Source organism: Oncorhynchus tshawytscha, linkage group LG02, assembly GCF_018296145.1.
Source record: "Oncorhynchus tshawytscha isolate Ot180627B linkage group LG02, Otsh_v2.0, whole genome shotgun sequence".
Lineage (NCBI taxonomy): Eukaryota > Metazoa > Chordata > Actinopteri > Salmoniformes > Salmonidae > Oncorhynchus > Oncorhynchus tshawytscha.
Window position 1 is genome coordinate 36,015,634 of NC_056430.1, and position 20,033 is coordinate 36,035,666.

General features: G+C 43.1%; 16 non-coding genes across 16 annotated transcripts; all 16 read right to left on the reverse strand.

Moving 5' to 3' along the window:
- Positions 1-756: 756 nt before the first annotated feature.
- On the reverse strand, positions 757-898 carry LOC121840822. Its single transcript, XR_006079967.1, has one exon. It is a non-coding gene; the product is annotated as a U4 spliceosomal RNA (small nuclear RNA).
- Positions 899-2,012: 1,114 nt separating this feature from the next.
- On the reverse strand, positions 2,013-2,154 carry LOC121840824. The gene has a single exon (XR_006079970.1). It is a non-coding gene; the product is annotated as a U4 spliceosomal RNA (small nuclear RNA).
- Positions 2,155-3,266: 1,112 nt separating this feature from the next.
- LOC121840826 lies at positions 3,267-3,408 on the reverse strand. The gene has a single exon (XR_006079971.1). It is a non-coding gene; the product is annotated as a U4 spliceosomal RNA (small nuclear RNA).
- Positions 3,409-4,519: 1,111 nt separating this feature from the next.
- Positions 4,520-4,659, reverse strand: LOC121840849. Its single transcript, XR_006079996.1, has one exon. It is a non-coding gene; the product is annotated as a U4 spliceosomal RNA (small nuclear RNA).
- A 1,111-nt stretch (positions 4,660-5,770) lies between these two features.
- Positions 5,771-5,912, reverse strand: LOC121840827. The gene has a single exon (XR_006079972.1). It is a non-coding gene; the product is annotated as a U4 spliceosomal RNA (small nuclear RNA).
- A 1,113-nt stretch (positions 5,913-7,025) lies between these two features.
- On the reverse strand, positions 7,026-7,166 carry LOC121840840. The gene has a single exon (XR_006079988.1). It is a non-coding gene; the product is annotated as a U4 spliceosomal RNA (small nuclear RNA).
- Positions 7,167-8,277: 1,111 nt separating this feature from the next.
- LOC121840841 lies at positions 8,278-8,418 on the reverse strand. The gene has a single exon (XR_006079989.1). It is a non-coding gene; the product is annotated as a U4 spliceosomal RNA (small nuclear RNA).
- A 1,112-nt stretch (positions 8,419-9,530) lies between these two features.
- On the reverse strand, positions 9,531-9,671 carry LOC121840842. Its single transcript, XR_006079990.1, has one exon. It is a non-coding gene; the product is annotated as a U4 spliceosomal RNA (small nuclear RNA).
- A 1,111-nt stretch (positions 9,672-10,782) lies between these two features.
- Positions 10,783-10,923, reverse strand: LOC121840843. The gene has a single exon (XR_006079991.1). It is a non-coding gene; the product is annotated as a U4 spliceosomal RNA (small nuclear RNA).
- Positions 10,924-12,037: 1,114 nt separating this feature from the next.
- On the reverse strand, positions 12,038-12,177 carry LOC121840835. Its single transcript, XR_006079982.1, has one exon. It is a non-coding gene; the product is annotated as a U4 spliceosomal RNA (small nuclear RNA).
- A 1,110-nt stretch (positions 12,178-13,287) lies between these two features.
- On the reverse strand, positions 13,288-13,429 carry LOC121840828. The gene has a single exon (XR_006079974.1). It is a non-coding gene; the product is annotated as a U4 spliceosomal RNA (small nuclear RNA).
- A 1,112-nt stretch (positions 13,430-14,541) lies between these two features.
- LOC121840833 lies at positions 14,542-14,683 on the reverse strand. The gene has a single exon (XR_006079979.1). It is a non-coding gene; the product is annotated as a U4 spliceosomal RNA (small nuclear RNA).
- Positions 14,684-15,796: 1,113 nt separating this feature from the next.
- LOC121840830 lies at positions 15,797-15,938 on the reverse strand. The gene has a single exon (XR_006079977.1). It is a non-coding gene; the product is annotated as a U4 spliceosomal RNA (small nuclear RNA).
- A 1,112-nt stretch (positions 15,939-17,050) lies between these two features.
- On the reverse strand, positions 17,051-17,191 carry LOC121840844. The gene has a single exon (XR_006079992.1). It is a non-coding gene; the product is annotated as a U4 spliceosomal RNA (small nuclear RNA).
- A 1,113-nt stretch (positions 17,192-18,304) lies between these two features.
- On the reverse strand, positions 18,305-18,446 carry LOC121840834. Its single transcript, XR_006079981.1, has one exon. It is a non-coding gene; the product is annotated as a U4 spliceosomal RNA (small nuclear RNA).
- A 1,197-nt stretch (positions 18,447-19,643) lies between these two features.
- Positions 19,644-19,785, reverse strand: LOC112223321. Its single transcript, XR_002949282.2, has one exon. It is a non-coding gene; the product is annotated as a U4 spliceosomal RNA (small nuclear RNA).
- Between the last annotated feature and the right edge of the window lie 248 nt (positions 19,786-20,033).

Genomic DNA, 20,033 nt, shown 5'->3' on the forward strand with positions numbered 1-20,033 from the left:
AGTGTGGGGGCAATACTGGAATTGTGGACCAATACCCCTGTTGCTGAACCTATTCTCCCCAAGACTACTTCTGACTATATTTCATGTCGTTCCAATGTAGAGTTTTGGGTTAAGTTGTCACCCAACAATAACCACTCCTCGGATGGACCTCATAGGCTATGATAATGCCACTGCGATAGAATTTCAGAATTCAGCTATTCAAACTGTTTGCAGTATCTCGCACAGCTTCTCCGCAAACTGTATTATTTGTTGTTACATTGGTATGTCTAGCAGTTCGCCCCCTACCTAACACTGGTGGATTCTCGATTACATGTAATTAATGGCAAGGTGGGGTACTTGTTCAATAGATGTTCCCTTTTTCCTGGACAAAAGCAATATCGAGAGCAAATCACTTTGGGTAATCAGCAACACTGGCTCAGCTGCAATGGGGGTCGAACCCAAAACCTTTTCATGTAAATCTTGCCATAGCTGCCTCTAGAGGAGGCAAGACAAAGTGGGTAAAGTGGCTTTGGGTAACGTACTACTTGGAACATTTCGAGGCAGTGTGGGGGCAAAGCTGAAATTGTGGGCCCAAACCCGCTGTTGCTGAGTTCATTCTCCCGAACACTACTTCTGACACAGCATATACTTACTGACACCTTTTTCTGTTTCTACCTAGTTGCAAGATAATGTTCAACCGTCAGCTGAAACCTCAAAAGGGTTATATAGAAGCCATGTTTGGTCTTTTCACTATCTTCTCTTTCACATTTATAGCAGTCTCACATGAGACTATCAAAAATTGCCAAGGCTGACTATATTTCAAGTCATCCCAAGCGGGGTATTGGGTTAAGTTTTCAACCAGCAATAATCACGCCTCAGATGGACTTCATAGGCTATGATATCGCCTCTGCGAAAGAATGGCATATTACAGCTACTCAAACTCTTTACAGTGTCATGCATAGCTTCTCCTTTAACGGGAATATTGTGTTTTAACATTGCAATGTCTAGCAGTTCGCCCCCTACCTGCCACTTTGGTGGATTCTTGATTACATGTCATTCATGGCAAGGTGGGGTACTTATTCAATAGATGTTACCTTTTTCACGTATGTAAAAAAACAATATCGAGAGCAAAGCATGTTGGGTAAGTTGCACCACTGGTTCAGCTGCAATGGGTCGCAAACCCAAAACCTTTTCAACTCAACCTTGCCACCGCTGCCTCTAGTGGAAGTGTATAACGTGGCTAAGGGTACCTTACTTCTTGCAAGAATTAGAGGCAGTGTGGGGGCAATACTGGAATTGTGGACCAATACCCCTGTTGCTGAACCTATTCTCCCCAAGACTACTTCTGACTATATTTCATGTCGTTCCAATGTAGAGTTTTGGGTTAAGTTGTCACCCAACAATAACCACTCCTCGGATGGACCTCATAGGCTATGATAATGCCACTGCGATAGAATTTCAGAATTCAGCTATTCAAACTGTTTGCAGTATCTCGCACAGCTTCTCCGCAAACTGTATTATTTGTTGTTACATTGGTATGTCTAGCAGTTCGCCCCCTACCTAACACTGGTGGATTCTCGATTACATGTAATTAATGGCAAGGTGGGGTACTTGTTCAATAGATGTTCCCTTTTTCCTGGACAAAAGCAATATCGAGAGCAAATCACTTTGGGTAATCAGCAACACTGGCTCAGCTGCAATGGGGGTCGAACCCAAAACCTTTTCATGTAAATCTTGCCATAGCTGCCTCTAGAGGAGGCAAGACAAAGTGGGTAAAGTGGCTTTGGGTAACGTACTACTTGGAACATTTCGAGGCAGTGTGGGGGCAAAGCTGAAATTGTGGGCCCAAACCCGCTGTTGCTGAGTTCATTCTCCCGAACACTACTTCTGACACAGCATATACTTACTGACACCTTTTTTTCTGTTTCTACCTAGTTGCAAGATAATGTTCAACCGTCAGCTGAAACCTCAAAAGGGTTATATAGAAGCCATGTTTGGTCTTTTCACTATCTTCTCTTTCACATTTATAGCAGTCTCACATGAGACTATCAAAAATTGCCAAGGCTGACTATATTTCAAGTCATCCCAAGCGGGGTATTGGGTTAAGTTTTCAACCAGCAATAATCACGCCTCAGATGGACTTCATAGGCTATGATATCGCCTCTGCGAAAGAATGGCATATTACAGCTACTCAAACTCTTTACAGTGTCATGCATAGCTTCTCCTTTAACGGGAATATTGTGTTTTAACATTGCAATGTCTAGCAGTTCGCCCCCTACCTGCCACTTTGGTGGATTCTTGATTACATGTCATTCATGGCAAGGTGGGGTACTTATTCAATAGATGTTACCTTTTTCACGTATGTAAAAAAACAATATCGAGAGCAAAGCATGTTGGGTAAGTTGCACCACTGGTTCAGCTGCAATGGGTCGCAAACCCAAAACCTTTTCAACTCAACCTTGCCACCGCTGCCTCTAGTGGAAGTGTATAACGTGGCTAAGGGTACCTTACTTCTTGCAAGAATTAGAGGCAGTGTGGGGGCAATACTGGAATTGTGGACCAATACCCCTGTTGCTGAACCTATTCTCCCCAAGACTACTTCTGACTATATTTCATGTCGTTCCAATGTAGAGTTTTGGGTTAAGTTGTCACCCAACAATAACCACTCCTCGGATGGACCTCATAGGCTATGATAATGCCACTGCGATAGAATTTCAGAATTCAGCTATTCAAACTGTTTGCAGTATCTCGCACAGCTTCTCCGCAAACTGTATTATTTGTTGTTACATTGGTATGTCTAGCAGTTCGCCCCCTACCTAACACTGGTGGATTCTCGATTACATGTAATTAATGGCAAGGTGGGGTACTTGTTCAATAGATGTTCCCTTTTTCCTGGACAAAAGCAATATCGAGAGCAAATCACTTTGGGTAATCAGCAACACTGGCTCAGCTGCAATGGGGGTCGAACCCAAAACCTTTTCATGTAAATCTTGCCATAGCTGCCTCTAGAGGAGGCAAGACAAAGTGGGTAAAGTGGCTTTGGGTAACGTACTACTTGGAACATTTCGAGGCAGTGTGGGGGCAAAGCTGAAATTGTGGGCCCAAACCCGCTGTTGCTGAGTTCATTCTCCCGAACACTACTTCTGACACAGCATATACTTACTGACACCTTTTTCTGTTTCTACCTAGTTGCAAGATAATGTTCAACCGTCAGCTGAAACCTCAAAAGGGTTATATAGAAGCCATGTTTGGTCTTTTCACTATCTTCTCTTTCACATTTATAGCAGTCTCACATGAGACTATCAAAAATTGCCAAGGCTGACTATATTTCAAGTCATCCCAAGCGGGGTATTGGGTTAAGTTTTCAACCAGCAATAATCACGCCTCAGATGGACTTCATAGGCTATGATATCGCCTCTGCGAAAGAATGGCATATTACAGCTACTCAAACTCTTTACAGTGTCATGCATAGCTTCTCCTTTAACGGTAATATTGTGTTTTAACATTGCAATGTCTAGCAGTTCGCCCCCTACCTGCCACTTTGGTGGATTCTTGATTACATGTCATTCATGGCAAGGTGGGGTACTTATTCAATAGATGTTACCTTTTTCACGTATGTAAAAAAACAATATCGAGAGCAAAGCATGTTGGGTAAGTTGCACCACTGGTTCAGCTGCAATGGGTCGCAAACCCAAAACCTTTTCAACTCAACCTTGCCACCGCTGCCTCTAGTGGAAGTGTATAACGTGGCTAAGGGTACCTTACTTCTTGCAAGAATTAGAGGCAGTGTGGGGGCAATACTGGAATTGTGGACCAATACCCCTGTTGCTGAACCTATTCTCCCAAGACTACTTCTGACTATATTTCATGTCGTTCCAATGTAGAGTTTTGGGTTAAGTTGTCACCCAACAATAACCACTCCTCGGATGGACCTCATAGGCTATGATAATGCCACTGCGATAGAATTTCAGAATTCAGCTATTCAAACTGTTTGCAGTATCTCGCACAGCTTCTCCGCAAACTGTATTATTTGTTGTTACATTGGTATGTCTAGCAGTTCGCCCCCTACCTAACACTGGTGGATTCTCGATTACATGTAATTAATGGCAAGGTGGGGTACTTGTTCAATAGATGTTCCCTTTTTCCTGGACAAAAGCAATATCGAGAGCAAATCACTTTGGGTAATCAGCAACACTGGCTCAGCTGCAATGGGGTCGAACCCAAAACCTTTTCATGTAAATCTTGCCATAGCTGCCTCTAGAGGAGGCAAGACAAAGTGGGTAAAGTGGCTTTGGGTAACGTACTACTTGGAACATTTCGAGGCAGTGTGGGGGCAAAGCTGAAATTGTGGGCCCAAACCCGCTGTTGCTGAGTTCATTCTCCCGAACACTACTTCTGACACAGCATATACTTACTGACACCTTTTTTCTGTTTCTACCTAGTTGCAAGATAATGTTCAACCGTCAGCTGAAACCTCAAAAGGGTTATATAGAAGCCATGTTTGGTCTTTTCACTATCTTCTCTTTCACATTTATAGCAGTCTCACATGAGACTATCAAAATTGCCAAGGCTGACTATATTTCAAGTCATCCCAAGCGGGGTATTGGGTTAAGTTTTCAACCAGCAATAATCACGCCTCAGATGGACTTCATAGGCTATGATATCGCCTCTGCAAAGAATGGCATATTACAGCTACTCAAACTCTTTACAGTGTCATGCATAGCTTCTCCTTTAACGGGAATATTGTGTTTTAACATTGCAATGTCTAGCAGTTCGCCCCCTACCTGCCACTTTGGTGGATTCTTGATTACATGTCATTCATGGCAAGGTGGGGTACTTATTCAATAGATGTTACCTTTTTCACGTATGTAAAAAACAATATCGAGAGCAAAGCATGTTGGGTAAGTTGCACCACTGGTTCAGCTGCAATGGGTCGCAAACCCAAAACCTTTTCAACTCAACCTTGCCACCGCTGCCTCTAGTGGAAGTGTATAACGTGGCTAAGGGTACCTTACTTCTTGCAAGAATTAGAGGCAGTGTGGGGGCAATACTGGAATTGTGGACCAATACCCCTGTTGCTGAACCTATTCTCCCCAAGACTACTTCTGACTATATTTCATGTCGTTCCAATGTAGAGTTTTGGGTTAAGTTGTCACCCAACAATAACCACTCCTCGGATGGACCTCATAGGCTATGATAATGCCACTGCGATAGAATTTCAGAATTCAGCTATTCAAACTGTTTGCAGTATCTCGCACAGCTTCTCCGCAAACTGTATTATTTGTTGTTACATTGGTATGTCTAGCAGTTCGCCCCCTACCTAACACTGGTGGATTCTCGATTACATGTAATTAATGGCAAGGTGGGGTACTTGTTCAATAGATGTTCCCTTTTTCCTGGACAAAAGCAATATCGAGAGCAAATCACTTTGGGTAATCAGCAACACTGGCTCAGCTGCAATGGGGTCGAACCCAAAACCTTTTCATGTAAATCTTGCCATAGCTGCCTCTAGAGGAGGCAAGACAAAGTGGGTAAAGTGGCTTTGGGTAACGTACTACTTGGAACATTTCGAGGCAGTGTGGGGGCAAAGCTGAAATTGTGGGCCCAAACCCGCTGTTGCTGAGTTCATTCTCCCGAACACTACTTCTGACACAGCATATACTTACTGACACCTTTTTTCTGTTTCTACCTAGTTGCAAGATAATGTTCAACCGTCAGCTGAAACCTCAAAAGGGTTATATAGAAGCCATGTTTGGTCTTTTCACTATCTTCTCTTTCACATTTATAGCAGTCTCACATGAGACTATCAAAAATTGCCAAGGCTGACTATATTTCAAGTCATCCCAAGCGGGGTATTGGGTTAAGTTTTCAACCAGCAATAATCACGCCTCAGATGGACTTCATAGGCTATGATATCGCCTCTGCGAAAGAATGGCATATTACAGCTACTCAAACTCTTTACAGTGTCATGCATAGCTTCTCCTTTAACGGTAATATTGTGTTTTAACATTGCAATGTCTAGCAGTTCGCCCCCTACCTGCCACTTTGGTGGATTCTTGATTACATGTCATTCATGGCAAGGTGGGGTACTTATTCAATAGATGTTACCTTTTTCACGTATGTAAAAAAACAATATCGAGAGCAAAGCATGTTGGGTAAGTTGCACCACTGGTTCAGCTGCAATGGGTCGCAAACCCAAAACCTTTTCAACTCAACCTTGCCACCGCTGCCTCTAGTGGAAGTGTATAACGTGGCTAAGGGTACCTTACTTCTTGCAAGAATTAGAGGCAGTGTGGGGGCAATACTGGAATTGTGGACCAATACCCCTGTTGCTGAACCTATTCTCCCCAAGACTACTTCTGACTATATTTCATGTCGTTCCAATGTAGAGTTTTGGGTTAAGTTGTCACCCAACAATAACCACTCCTCGGATGGACCTCATAGGCTATGATAATGCCACTGCGATAGAATTTCAGAATTCAGCTATTCAAACTGTTTGCAGTATCTCGCACAGCTTCTCCGCAAACTGTATTATTTGTTGTTACATTGGTATGTCTAGCAGTTCGCCCCCTACCTAACACTGGTGGATTCTCGATTACATGTAATTAATGGCAAGGTGGGGTACTTGTTCAATAGATGTTCCCTTTTTCCTGGACAAAAGCAATATCGAGAGCAAATCACTTTGGGTAATCAGCAACACTGGCTCAGCTGCAATGGGGGTCGAACCCAAAACCTTTTCATGTAAATCTTGCCATAGCTGCCTCTAGAGGAGGCAAGACAAAGTGGGTAAAGTGGCTTTGGGTAACGTACTACTTGGAACATTTCGAGGCAGTGTGGGGGCAAAGCTGAAATTGTGGGCCCAAACCCGCTGTTGCTGAGTTCATTCTCCCGAACACTACTTCTGACACAGCATATACTTACTGACACCTTTTTTCTGTTTCTACCTAGTTGCAAGATAATGTTCAACCGTCAGCTGAAACCTCAAAAGGGTTATATAGAAGCCATGTTTGGTCTTTTCACTATCTTCTCTTTCACATTTATAGCAGTCTCACATGAGACTATCAAAATTGCCAAGGCTGACTATATTTCAAGTCATCCCAAGCGGGGTATTGGGTTAAGTTTTCAACCAGCAATAATCACGCCTCAGATGGACTTCATAGGCTATGATATCGCCTCTGCGAAAGAATGGCATATTACAGCTACTCAAACTCTTTACAGTGTCATGCATAGCTTCTCCTTTAACGGGAATATTGTGTTTTAACATTGCAATGTCTAGCAGTTCGCCCCCTACCTGCCACTTTGGTGGATTCTTGATTACATGTCATTCATGGCAAGGTGGGGTACTTATTCAATAGATGTTACCTTTTTCACGTATGTAAAAACAATATCGAGAGCAAAGCATGTTGGGTAAGTTGCACCACTGGTTCAGCTGCAATGGGTCGCAAACCCAAAACCTTTTCAACTCAACCTTGCCACCGCTGCCTCTAGTGGAAGTGTATAACGTGGCTAAGGGTACCTTACTTCTTGCAAGAATTAGAGGCAGTGTGGGGGCAATACTGGAATTGTGGACCAATACCCCTGTTGCTGAACCTATTCTCCCCAAGACTACTTCTGACTATATTTCATGTCGTTCCAATGTAGAGTTTTGGGTTAAGTTGTCACCCAACAATAACCACTCCTCGGATGGACCTCATAGGCTATGATAATGCCACTGCGATAGAATTTCAGAATTCAGCTATTCAAACTGTTTGCAGTATCTCGCACAGCTTCTCCGCAAACTGTATTATTTGTTGTTACATTGGTATGTCTAGCAGTTCGCCCCCTACCTAACACTGGTGGATTCTCGATTACATGTAATTAATGGCAAGGTGGGGTACTTGTTCAATAGATGTTCCCTTTTTCCTGGACAAAAGCAATATCGAGAGCAAATCACTTTGGGTAATCAGCAACACTGGCTCAGCTGCAATGGGGGTCGAACCCAAAACCTTTTCATGTAAATCTTGCCATAGCTGCCTCTAGAGGAGGCAAGACAAAGTGGGTAAAGTGGCTTTGGGTAACGTACTACTTGGAACATTTCGAGGCAGTGTGGGGCAAAGCTGAAATTGTGGGCCCAAACCCGCTGTTGCTGAGTTCATTCTCCCGAACACTACTTCTGACACAGCATATACTTACTGACACCTTTTTTTCTGTTTCTACCTAGTTGCAAGATAATGTTCAACCGTCAGCTGAAACCTCAAAAGGGTTATATAGAAGCCATGTTTGGTCTTTTCACTATCTTCTCTTTCACATTTATAGCAGTCTCACATGAGACTATCAAAATTGCCAAGGCTGACTATATTTCAAGTCATCCCAAGCGGGGTATTGGGTTAAGTTTTCAACCAGCAATAATCACGCCTCAGATGGACTTCATAGGCTATGATATCGCCTCTGCGAAAGAATGGCATATTACAGCTACTCAAACTCTTTACAGTGTCATGCATAGCTTCTCCTTTAACGGGAATATTGTGTTTTAACATTGCAATGTCTAGCAGTTCGCCCCCTACCTGCCACTTTGGTGGATTCTTGATTACATGTCATTCATGGCAAGGTGGGGTACTTATTCAATAGATGTTACCTTTTTCACGTATGTAAAAACAATATCGAGAGCAAAGCATGTTGGGTAAGTTGCACCACTGGTTCAGCTGCAATGGGTCGCAAACCCAAAACCTTTTCAACTCAACCTTGCCACCGCTGCCTCTAGTGGAAGTGTATAACGTGGCTAAGGGTACCTTACTTCTTGCAAGAATTAGAGGCAGTGTGGGGGCAATACTGGAATTGTGGACCAATACCCCCTGTTGCTGAACCTATTCTCCCCAAGACTACTTCTGACTATATTTCATGTCGTTCCAATGTAGAGTTTTGGGTTAAGTTGTCACCCAACAATAACCACTCCTCGGATGGACCTCATAGGCTATGATAATGCCACTGCGATAGAATTTCAGAATTCAGCTATTCAAACTGTTTGCAGTATCTCGCACAGCTTCTCCGCAAACTGTATTATTTGTTGTTACATTGGTATGTCTAGCAGTTCGCCCCCTACCTAACACTGGTGGATTCTCGATTACATGTAATTAATGGCAAGGTGGGGTACTTGTTCAATAGATGTTCCCTTTTTCCTGGACAAAAGCAATATCGAGAGCAAATCACTTTGGGTAATCAGCAACACTGGCTCAGCTGCAATGGGGGTCGAACCCAAAACCTTTTCATGTAAATCTTGCCATAGCTGCCTCTAGAGGAGGCAAGACAAAGTGGGTAAAGTGGCTTTGGGTAACGTACTACTTGGAACATTTCGAGGCAGTGTGGGGGCAAAGCTGAAATTGTGGGCCCAAACCCGCTGTTGCTGAGTTCATTCTCCCGAACACTACTTCTGACACAGCATATACTTACTGACACCTTTTTTCTGTTTCTACCTAGTTGCAAGATAATGTTCAACCGTCAGCTGAAACCTCAAAAGGGTTATATAGAAGCCATGTTTGGTCTTTTCACTATCTTCTCTTTCACATTTATAGCAGTCTCACATGAGACTATCAAAATTGCCAAGGCTGACTATATTTCAAGTCATCCCAAGCGGGGTATTGGGTTAAGTTTTCAACCAGCAATAATCACGCCTCAGATGGACTTCATAGGCTATGATATCGCCTCTGCGAAAGAATGGCATATTACAGCTACTCAAACTCTTTACAGTGTCATGCATAGCTTCTCCTTTAACGGGAATATTGTGTTTTAACATTGCAATGTCTAGCAGTTCGCCCCCTACCTGCCACTTTGGTGGATTCTTGATTACATGTCATTCATGGCAAGGTGGGGTACTTATTCAATAGATGTTACCTTTTCACGTATGTAAAAAAACAATATCGAGAGCAAAGCATGTTGGGTAAGTTGCACCACTGGTTCAGCTGCAATGGGTCGCAAACCCAAAACCTTTTCAACTCAACCTTGCCACCGCTGCCTCTAGTGGAAGTGTATAACGTGGCTAAGGGTACCTTACTTCTTGCAAGAATTAGAGGCAGTGTGGGGGCAATACTGGAATTGTGGACCAATACCCCTGTTGCTGAACCTATTCTCCCCAAGACTACTTCTGACTATATTTCATGTCGTTCCAATGTAGAGTTTTGGGTTAAGTTGTCACCCAACAATAACCACTCCTCGGATGGACCTCATAGGCTATGATAATGCCACTGCGATAGAATTTCAGAATTCAGCTATTCAAACTGTTTGCAGTATCTCGCACAGCTTCTCCGCAAACTGTATTATTTGTTGTTACATTGGTATGTCTAGCAGTTCGCCCCCTACCTAACACTGGTGGATTCTCGATTACATGTAATTAATGGCAAGGTGGGGTACTTGTTCAATAGATGTTCCCTTTTTCCTGGACAAAAGCAATATCGAGAGCAAATCACTTTGGGTAATCAGCAACACTGGCTCAGCTGCAATGGGGGTCGAACCCAAAACCTTTTCATGTAAATCTTGCCATAGCTGCCTCTAGAGGAGGCAAGACAAAGTGGGTAAAGTGGCTTTGGGTAACGTACTACTTGGAACATTTCGAGGCAGTGTGGGGGCAAAGCTGAAATTGTGGGCCCAAACCCGCTGTTGCTGAGTTCATTCTCCCGAACACTACTTCTGACACAGCATATACTTACTGACACCTTTTTCTGTTTCTACCTAGTTGCAAGATAATGTTCAACCGTCAGCTGAAACCTCAAAAGGGTTATATAGAAGCCATGTTTGGTCTTTTCACTATCTTCTCTTTCACATTTATAGCAGTCTCACATGAGACTATCAAAATTGCCAAGGCTGACTATATTTCAAGTCATCCCAAGCGGGGTATTGGGTTAAGTTTTCAACCAGCAATAATCACGCCTCAGATGGACTTCATAGGCTATGATATCGCCTCTGCGAAAGAATGGCATATTACAGCTACTCAAACTCTTTACAGTGTCATGCATAGCTTCTCCTTTAACGGGAATATTGTGTTTTAACATTGCAATGTCTAGCAGTTCGCCCCCTACCTGCCACTTTGGTGGATTCTTGATTACATGTCATTCATGGCAAGGTGGGGTACTTATTCAATAGATGTTACCTTTTTCACGTATGTAAAAAAACAATATCGAGAGCAAAGCATGTTGGGTAAGTTGCACCACTGGTTCAGCTGCAATGGGTCGCAAACCCAAAACCTTTTCAACTCAACCTTGCCACCGCTGCCTCTAGTGGAAGTGTATAACGTGGCTAAGGGTACCTTACTTCTTGCAAGAATTAGAGGCAGTGTGGGGGCAATACTGGAATTGTGGACCAATACCCCTGTTGCTGAACCTATTCTCCCCAAGACTACTTCTGACTATATTTCATGTCGTTCCAATGTAGAGTTTTGGGTTAAGTTGTCACCCAACAATAACCACTCCTCGGATGGACCTCATAGGCTATGATAATGCCACTGCGATAGAATTTCAGAATTCAGCTATTCAAACTGTTTGCAGTATCTCGCACAGCTTCTCCGCAAACTGTATTATTTGTTGTTACATTGGTATGTCTAGCAGTTCGCCCCCTACCTAACACTGGTGGATTCTCGATTACATGTAATTAATGGCAAGGTGGGGTACTTGTTCAATAGATGTTCCCTTTTTTCCTGGACAAAAGCAATATCGAGAGCAAATCACTTTGGGTAATCAGCAACACTGGCTCAGCTGCAATGGGGGTCGAACCCAAAACCTTTTCATGTAAATCTTGCCATAGCTGCCTCTAGAGGAGGCAAGACAAAGTGGGTAAAGTGGCTTTGGGTAACGTACTACTTGGAACATTTCGAGGCAGTGTGGGGGCAAAGCTGAAATTGTGGGCCCAAACCCGCTGTTGCTGAGTTCATTCTCCCGAACACTACTTCTGACACAGCATATACTTACTGACACCTTTTTTCTGTTTCTACCTAGTTGCAAGATAATGTTCAACCGTCAGCTGAAACCTCAAAAGGGTTATATAGAAGCCATGTTTGGTCTTTTCACTATCTTCTCTTTCACATTTATAGCAGTCTCACATGAGACTATCAAAATTGCCAAGGCTGACTATATTTCAAGTCATCCCAAGCGGGTATTGGGTTAAGTTTTCAACCAGCAATAATCACGCCTCAGATGGACTTCATAGGCTATGATATCGCCTCTGCGAAAGAATGGCATATTACAGCTACTCAAACTCTTTACAGTGTCATGCATAGCTTCTCCTTTAACGGTAATATTGTGTTTTAACATTGCAATGTCTAGCAGTTCGCCCCCTACCTGCCACTTTGGTGGATTCTTGATTACATGTCATTCATGGCAAGGTGGGGTACTTATTCAATAGATGTTACCTTTTTCACGTATGTAAAAACAATATCGAGAGCAAAGCATGTTGGGTAAGTTGCACCACTGGTTCAGCTGCAATGGGTCGCAAACCCAAAACCTTTTCAACTCAACCTTGCCACCGCTGCCTCTAGTGGAAGTGTATAACGTGGCTAAGGGTACCTTACTTCTTGCAAGAATTAGAGGCAGTGTGGGGGCAATACTGGAATTGTGGACCAATACCCCTGTTGCTGAACCTATTCTCCCCAAGACTACTTCTGACTATATTTCATGTCGTTCCAATGTAGAGTTTTGGGTTAAGTTGTCACCCAACAATAACCACTCCTCGGATGGACCTCATAGGCTATGATAATGCCACTGCGATAGAATTTCAGAATTCAGCTATTCAAACTGTTTGCAGTATCTCGCACAGCTTCTCCGCAAACTGTATTATTTGTTGTTACATTGGTATGTCTAGCAGTTCGCCCCCTACCTAACACTGGTGGATTCTCGATTACATGTAATTAATGGCAAGGTGGGGTACTTGTTCAATAGATGTTCCCTTTTTCCTGGACAAAAGCAATATCGAGAGCAAATCACTTTGGGTAATCAGCAACACTGGCTCAGCTGCAATGGGGGTCGAACCCAAAACCTTTTCATGTAAATCTTGCCATAGCTGCCTCTAGAGGAGGCAAGACAAAGTGGGTAAAGTGGCTTTGGGTAACGTACTACTTGGAACATTTCGAGGCAGTGTGGGGGCAAAGCTGAAATTGTGGGCCCAAACCCGCTGTTGCTGAGTTCATTCTCCCGAACACTACTTCTGACACAGCATATACTTACTGACACCTTTTTCTGTTTCTACCTAGTTGCAAGATAATGTTCAACCGTCAGCTGAAACCTCAAAAGGGTTATATAGAAGCCATGTTTGGTCTTTTCACTATCTTCTCTTTCACATTTATAGCAGTCTCACATGAGACTATCAAAAATTGCCAAGGCTGACTATATTTCAAGTCATCCCAAGCGGGGTATTGGGTTAAGTTTTCAACCAGCAATAATCACGCCTCAGATGGACTTCATAGGCTATGATATCGCCTCTGCGAAAGAATGGCATATTACAGCTACTCAAACTCTTTACAGTGTCATGCATAGCTTCTCCTTTAACGGTAATATTGTGTTTTAACATTGCAATGTCTAGCAGTTCGCCCCCTACCTGCCACTTTGGTGGATTCTTGATTACATGTCATTCATGGCAAGGTGGGGTACTTATTCAATAGATGTTACCTTTTTCACGTATGTAAAAAAACAATATCGAGAGCAAAGCATGTTGGGTAAGTTGCACCACTGGTTCAGCTGCAATGGGTCGCAAACCCAAAACCTTTTCAACTCAACCTTGCCACCGCTGCCTCTAGTGGAAGTGTATAACGTGGCTAAGGGTACCTTACTTCTTGCAAGAATTAGAGGCAGTGTGGGGGCAATACTGGAATTGTGGACCAATACCCCTGTTGCTGAACCTATTCTCCCCAAGACTACTTCTGACTATATTTCATGTCGTTCCAATGTAGAGTTTTGGGTTAAGTTGTCACCCAACAATAACCACTCCTCGGATGGACCTCATAGGCTATGATAATGCCACTGCGATAGAATTTCAGAATTCAGCTATTCAAACTGTTTGCAGTATCTCGCACAGCTTCTCCGCAAACTGTATTATTTGTTGTTACATTGGTATGTCTAGCAGTTCGCCCCCTACCTAACACTGGTGGATTCTCGATTACATGTAATTAATGGCAAGGTGGGGTACTTGTTCAATAGATGTTCCCTTTTTCCTGGACAAAAGCAATATCGAGAGCAAATCACTTTGGGTAATCAGCAACACTGGCTCAGCTGCAATGGGGGTCGAACCCAAAACCTTTTCATGTAAATCTTGCCATAGCTGCCTCTAGAGGAGGCAAGACAAAGTGGGTAAAGTGGCTTTGGGTAACGTACTACTTGGAACATTTCGAGGCAGTGTGGGGGCAAAGCTGAAATTGTGGGCCCAAACCCGCTGTTGCTGAGTTCATTCTCCCGAACACTACTTCTGACACAGCATATACTTACTGACACCTTTTTCTGTTTCTACCTAGTTGCAAGATAATGTTCAACCGTCAGCTGAAACCTCAAAAGGGTTATATAGAAGCCATGTTTGGTCTTTTCACTATCTTCTCTTTCACATTTATAGCAGTCTCACATGAGACTATCAAAAATTTCCAAGGCTGACTATATTTCAAGTCATCCCAAGCGGGGTATTGGGTTAAGTTTTCAACCAGCAATAATCACGCCTCAGATGGACTTCATAGGCTATGATATCACCTCTGCGAAAGAATGGCATATTACAGCTACTCAAACTCTTTACAGTGTCATGCATAGCTTCTCCTTTAACGGGAATATTGTGTTTTAACATTGCAATGTCTAGCAGTTCGCCCCCTACCAGCCACTTTGGTGGATTCTTGATTACATGTCATTCATGGCAAGGTGGGGTACTTATTCAATAGATGTTACCTTTTTCACGTATGTAAAAAAACAATATCGAGAGCAAAGCATGTTGGGTAAGTTGCACCACTGGTTCAGCTGCAATGGGTCGCAAACCCAAAACCTTTTCAACTCAACCTTGCCACCGCTGCCTCTAGTGGAAGTGTATAACGTGGCTAAGGGTACCTTACTTCTTGCAAGAATTAGAGGCAGTGTGGGGGCAATACTGGAATTGTGGACCAATACCCCTGTTGCTGAACCTATTCTCCCCAAGACTACTTCTGACTATATTTCATGTCGTTCCAATGTAGAGTTTTGGGTTAAGTTGTCACCCAACAATAACCACTCCTCGGATGGACCTCATAGGCTATGATAATGCCACTGCGATAGAATTTCAGAATTCAGCTATTCAAACTGTTTGCAGTATCTCGCACAGCTTCTCCGCAAACTGTATTATTTGTTGTTACATTGGTATGTCTAGCAGTTCGCCCCCTACCTAACACTGGTGGATTCTCGATTACATGTAATTAATGGCAAGGTGGGGTACTTGTTCAATAGATGTTCCCTTTTTCCTGGACAAAAGCAATATCGAGAGCAAATCACTTTGGGTAATCAGCAACACTGGCTCAGCTGCAATGGGGGTCGAACCCAAAACCTTTTCATGTAAATCTTGCCATAGCTGCCTCTAGAGGAGGCAAGACAAAGTGGGTAAAGTGGCTTTGGGTAACGTACTACTTGGAACATTTCGAGGCAGTGTGGGGGCAAAGCTGAAATTGTGGGCCCAAACCCGCTGTTGCTGAGTTCATTCTCCCGAACACTACTTCTGACACAGCATATACTTACTGACACCTTTTTTCTGTTTCTACCTAGTTGCAAGATAATGTTCAACCGTCAGCTGAAACCTCAAAAGGGTTATATAGAAGCCATGTTTGGTCTTTTCACTATCTTCTCTTTCACATTTATAGCAGTCTCACATGAGACTATCAAAAATTGCCAAGGCTGACTATATTTCAAGTCATCCCAAGCGGGGTATTGGGTTAAGTTTTCAACCAGCAATAATCACGCCTCAGATGGACTTCATAGGCTATGATATCGCCTCTGCGAAAGAATGGCATATTTCAGCTACTCAAACTCTTTACAGTGTCATGCATAGCTTCTCCTTTAACGGTAATATTGTGTTTTAACATTGCAATGTCTAGCAGTTCGCCCCCTACCTGCCACTTTGGTGGATTCTTGATTACATGTCATTCATGGCAAGGTGGGGTACTTATTCAATAGATGTTACCTTTTTCACGTATGTAAAAAAACAATATCGAGAGCAAAGCATGTTGGGTAAGTTGCACCACTGGTTCAGCTGCAATGGGTCGCAAACCCAAAACCTTTTCAACTCAACCTTGCCACCGCTGCCTCTAGTGGAAGTGTATAACGTGGCTAAGGGTACCTTACTTCTTGCAAGAATTAGAGGCAGTGTGGGGGCAATACTGGAATTGTGGACCAATACCCCTGTTGCTGAACCTATTCTCCCCAAGACTACTTCTGACTATATTTCATGTCGTTCCAATGTAGAGTTTTGGGTTAAGTTGTCACCCAACAATAACCACTCCTCGGATGGACCTCATAGGCTATGATAATGCCACTGCGATAGAATTTCAGAATTCAGCTATTCAAACTGTTTGCAGTATCTCGCACAGCTTCTCCGCAAACTGTATTATTTGTTGTTACATTGGTATGTCTAGCAGTTCGCCCCCTACCTAACACTGGTGGATTCTCGATTACATGTAATTAATGGCAAGGTGGGGTACTTGTTCAATAGATGTTCCCTTTTTCCTGGACAAAAGCAATATCGAGAGCAAATCACTTTGGGTAATCAGCAACACTGGCTCAGCTGCAATGGGGGTCGAACCCAAAACCTTTTCATGTAAATCTTGCCATAGCTGCCTCTAGAGGAGGCAAGACAAAGTGGGTAAAGTGGCTTTGGGTAACGTACTACTTGGAACATTTCGAGGCAGTGTGGGGGCAAAGCTGAAATTGTGGGCCCAAACCCGCTGTTGCTGAGTTCATTCTCCCGAACACTACTTCTGACACAGCATATACTTACTGACACCTTTTTCTGTTTCTACCTAGTTGCAAGATAATGTTCAACCGTCAGCTGAAACCTCAAAAGGGTTATATAGAAGCCATGTTTGGTCTTTTCACTATCTTCTCTTTCACATTTATAGCAGTCTCACATGAGACTATCAAAATTGCCAAGGCTGACTATATTTCAAGTCATCCCAAGCGGGGTATTGGGTTAAGTTTTCAACCAGCAATAATCACGCCTCAGATGGACTTCATAGGCTATGATATCGCCTCTGCGAAAGAATGGCATATTACAGCTACTCAAACTCTTTACAGTGTCATGCATAGCTTCTCCTTTAACGGTAATATTGTGTTTTAACATTGCAATGTCTAGCAGTTCGCCCCCTACCTGCCACTTTGGTGGATTCTTGATTACATGTCATTCATGGCAAGGTGGGGTACTTATTCAATAGATGTTACCTTTTTCACGTATGTAAAAAAACAATATCGAGAGCAAAGCATGTTGGGTAAGTTGCACCACTGGTTCAGCTGCAATGGGTCGCAAACCCAAAACCTTTTCAACTCAACCTTGCCACCGCTGCCTCTAGTGGAAGTGTATAACGTGGCTAAGGGTACCTTACTTCTTGCAAGAATTAGAGGCAGTGTGGGGGCAATACTGGAATTGTGGACCAATACCCCTGTTGCTGAACCTATTCTCCCCAAGACTACTTCTGACTATATTTCATGTCGTTCCAATGTAGAGTTTTGGGTTAAGTTGTCACCCAACAATAACCACTCCTCGGATGGACCTCATAGGCTATGATAATGCCACTGCGATAGAATTTCAGAATTCAGCTATTCAAACTGTTTGCAGTATCTCGCACAGCTTCTCCGCAAACTGTATTATTTGTTGTTACATTGGTATGTCTAGCAGTTCGCCCCCTACCTAACACTGGTGGATTCTCGATTACATGTAATTAATGGCAAGGTGGGGTACTTGTTCAATAGATGTTCCCTTTTTCCTGGACAAAAGCAATATCGAGAGCAAATCACTTTGGGTAATCAGCAACACTGGCTCAGCTGCAATGGGGGTCGAACCCAAAACCTTTTCATGTAAATCTTGCCATAGCTGCCTCTAGAGGAGGCAAGACAAAGTGGGTAAAGTGGCTTTGGGTAACGTACTACTTGGAACATTTCGAGGCAGTGTGGGGGCAAAGCTGAAATTGTGGGCCCAAACCCGCTGTTGCTGAGTTCATTCTCCCGAACACTACTTCTGACACAGCATATACTTACTGACACCTTTTTTCTGTTTCTACCTAGTTGCAAGATAATGTTCAACCGTCAGCTGAAACCTCAAAAGGGTTATATAGAAGCCATGTTTGGTCTTTTCACTATCTTCTCTTTCACATTTATAGCAGTCTCACATGAGACTATCAAAAATTGCCAAGGCTGACTATATCTCAAGTCATCCCAAGCGGGGTATTGGGTTAAGTTTTCAACCAGCAATAATCACGCCTCAAATGGACTTCATAGGCTATGATATCGCCTCTGCGAAAGAATGGCATATTACAGCTACTCAAACTCTTTACAGTGTCATGCATAGCTTCTCCTTTAACGGGAATATTGTGTTTTAACATTGCAATGTCTAGCAGTTCGCCCCCTACCAGCCACTTTGGTGGATTCTTGATTACATGTCATTCATGGCAAGGTGGGGTACTTATTCAATAGATGTTACCTTTTTCACGTATGTAAAAAACAATATCGAGAGCAAAGCATGTTGGGTAAGTTGCACCACTGGTTCAGCTGCAATGGGTCGCAAACCCAAAACCTTTTCAACTCAACCTTGCCACCGCTGCCTCTAGTGGAAGTGTATAACGTGGCTAAGGGTACCTTACTTCTTGCAAGAATTAGAGGCAGTGTGGGGGCAATACTGGAATTGTGGACCAATACCCCCTGTTGCTGAACCTATTCTCCCCAAGACTACTTCTGACTATATTTCATGTCGTTCCAATGTAGAGTTTTGGGTTAAGTTGTCACCCAACAATAACCACTCCTCGGATGGACCTCATAGGCTATGATAATGCCACTGCGATAGAATTTCAGAATTCAGCTATTCAAACTGTTTGCAGTATCTCGCACAGCTTCTCCGCAAACTGTATTATTTGTTGTTACATTGGTATGTCTAGCAGTTCGCCCCCTACCTAACACTGGTGGATTCTAACATGTAATTAATAGGTGGGGTATTTGTTCAATAGATGTTCCCTTTTTCCTGGACAAAAGCAATTAAAATCACTTTGGGTAATCAGCAACACTGGTCAGGGGGTACTTGTTCAATAGATGTAAAGTCTTTGGGTAACCTTTTTTTCCTGAAAAAGCAATATCCAGAGCAAATCACTTTGGGTAATCAGCAACACTGGCTCAGCTGCAATGGGGGTCAACCCAAAACCTTTTCATGTAAATCTTGCCATAGCTGCCTCTAGAGGAGGCAAGACAAAGTGGGTAAAGTGGCTTTGGGTAACGTACTACTTGGAACATTTCGAGGCAGTGTGGGGCAAAGCTGAAATTGTGGGCCCAAACCCGCTGTTGCTGAGTTCATTCTCCCGAACACTACTTCTGACACAGCATATACTTACTGACACCTTTTTCTGTTTCTACCTAGTTGCAAGATAATGTTCAACCGTCAGCTGAAACCTCAAAAGGGTTATATAGAAGCCATGTTTGGTCTTTTCACTATCTTCTCTTTCACATTTATAGCAGTCTCACATGAGACTATCAAAAATTGCCAAGGCTGACTATATTTCAAGTCATCCCAAGCGGGGTATTGGGTTAAGTTTTCAACCAGCAATAATCACGCCTCAGATGGACTTCATAGGCTATGATATCGCCTCTGCGAAAGAATGGCATATTTCAGCTACTCAAACTCTTTACAGTGTCATGCATAGCTTCTCCTTTAACGGTAATATTGTGTTTTAACATTGCAATGTCTAGCAGTTCGCCCCCTACCTGCCACTTTGGTGGATTCTTGATTACATGTCATTCATGGCAAGGTGGGGTACTTATTCAATAGATGTTACCTTTTTCACGTATGTAAAAAAACAATATCGAGAGCAAAGCATGTTGGGTAAGTTGCACCACTGGTTCAGCTGC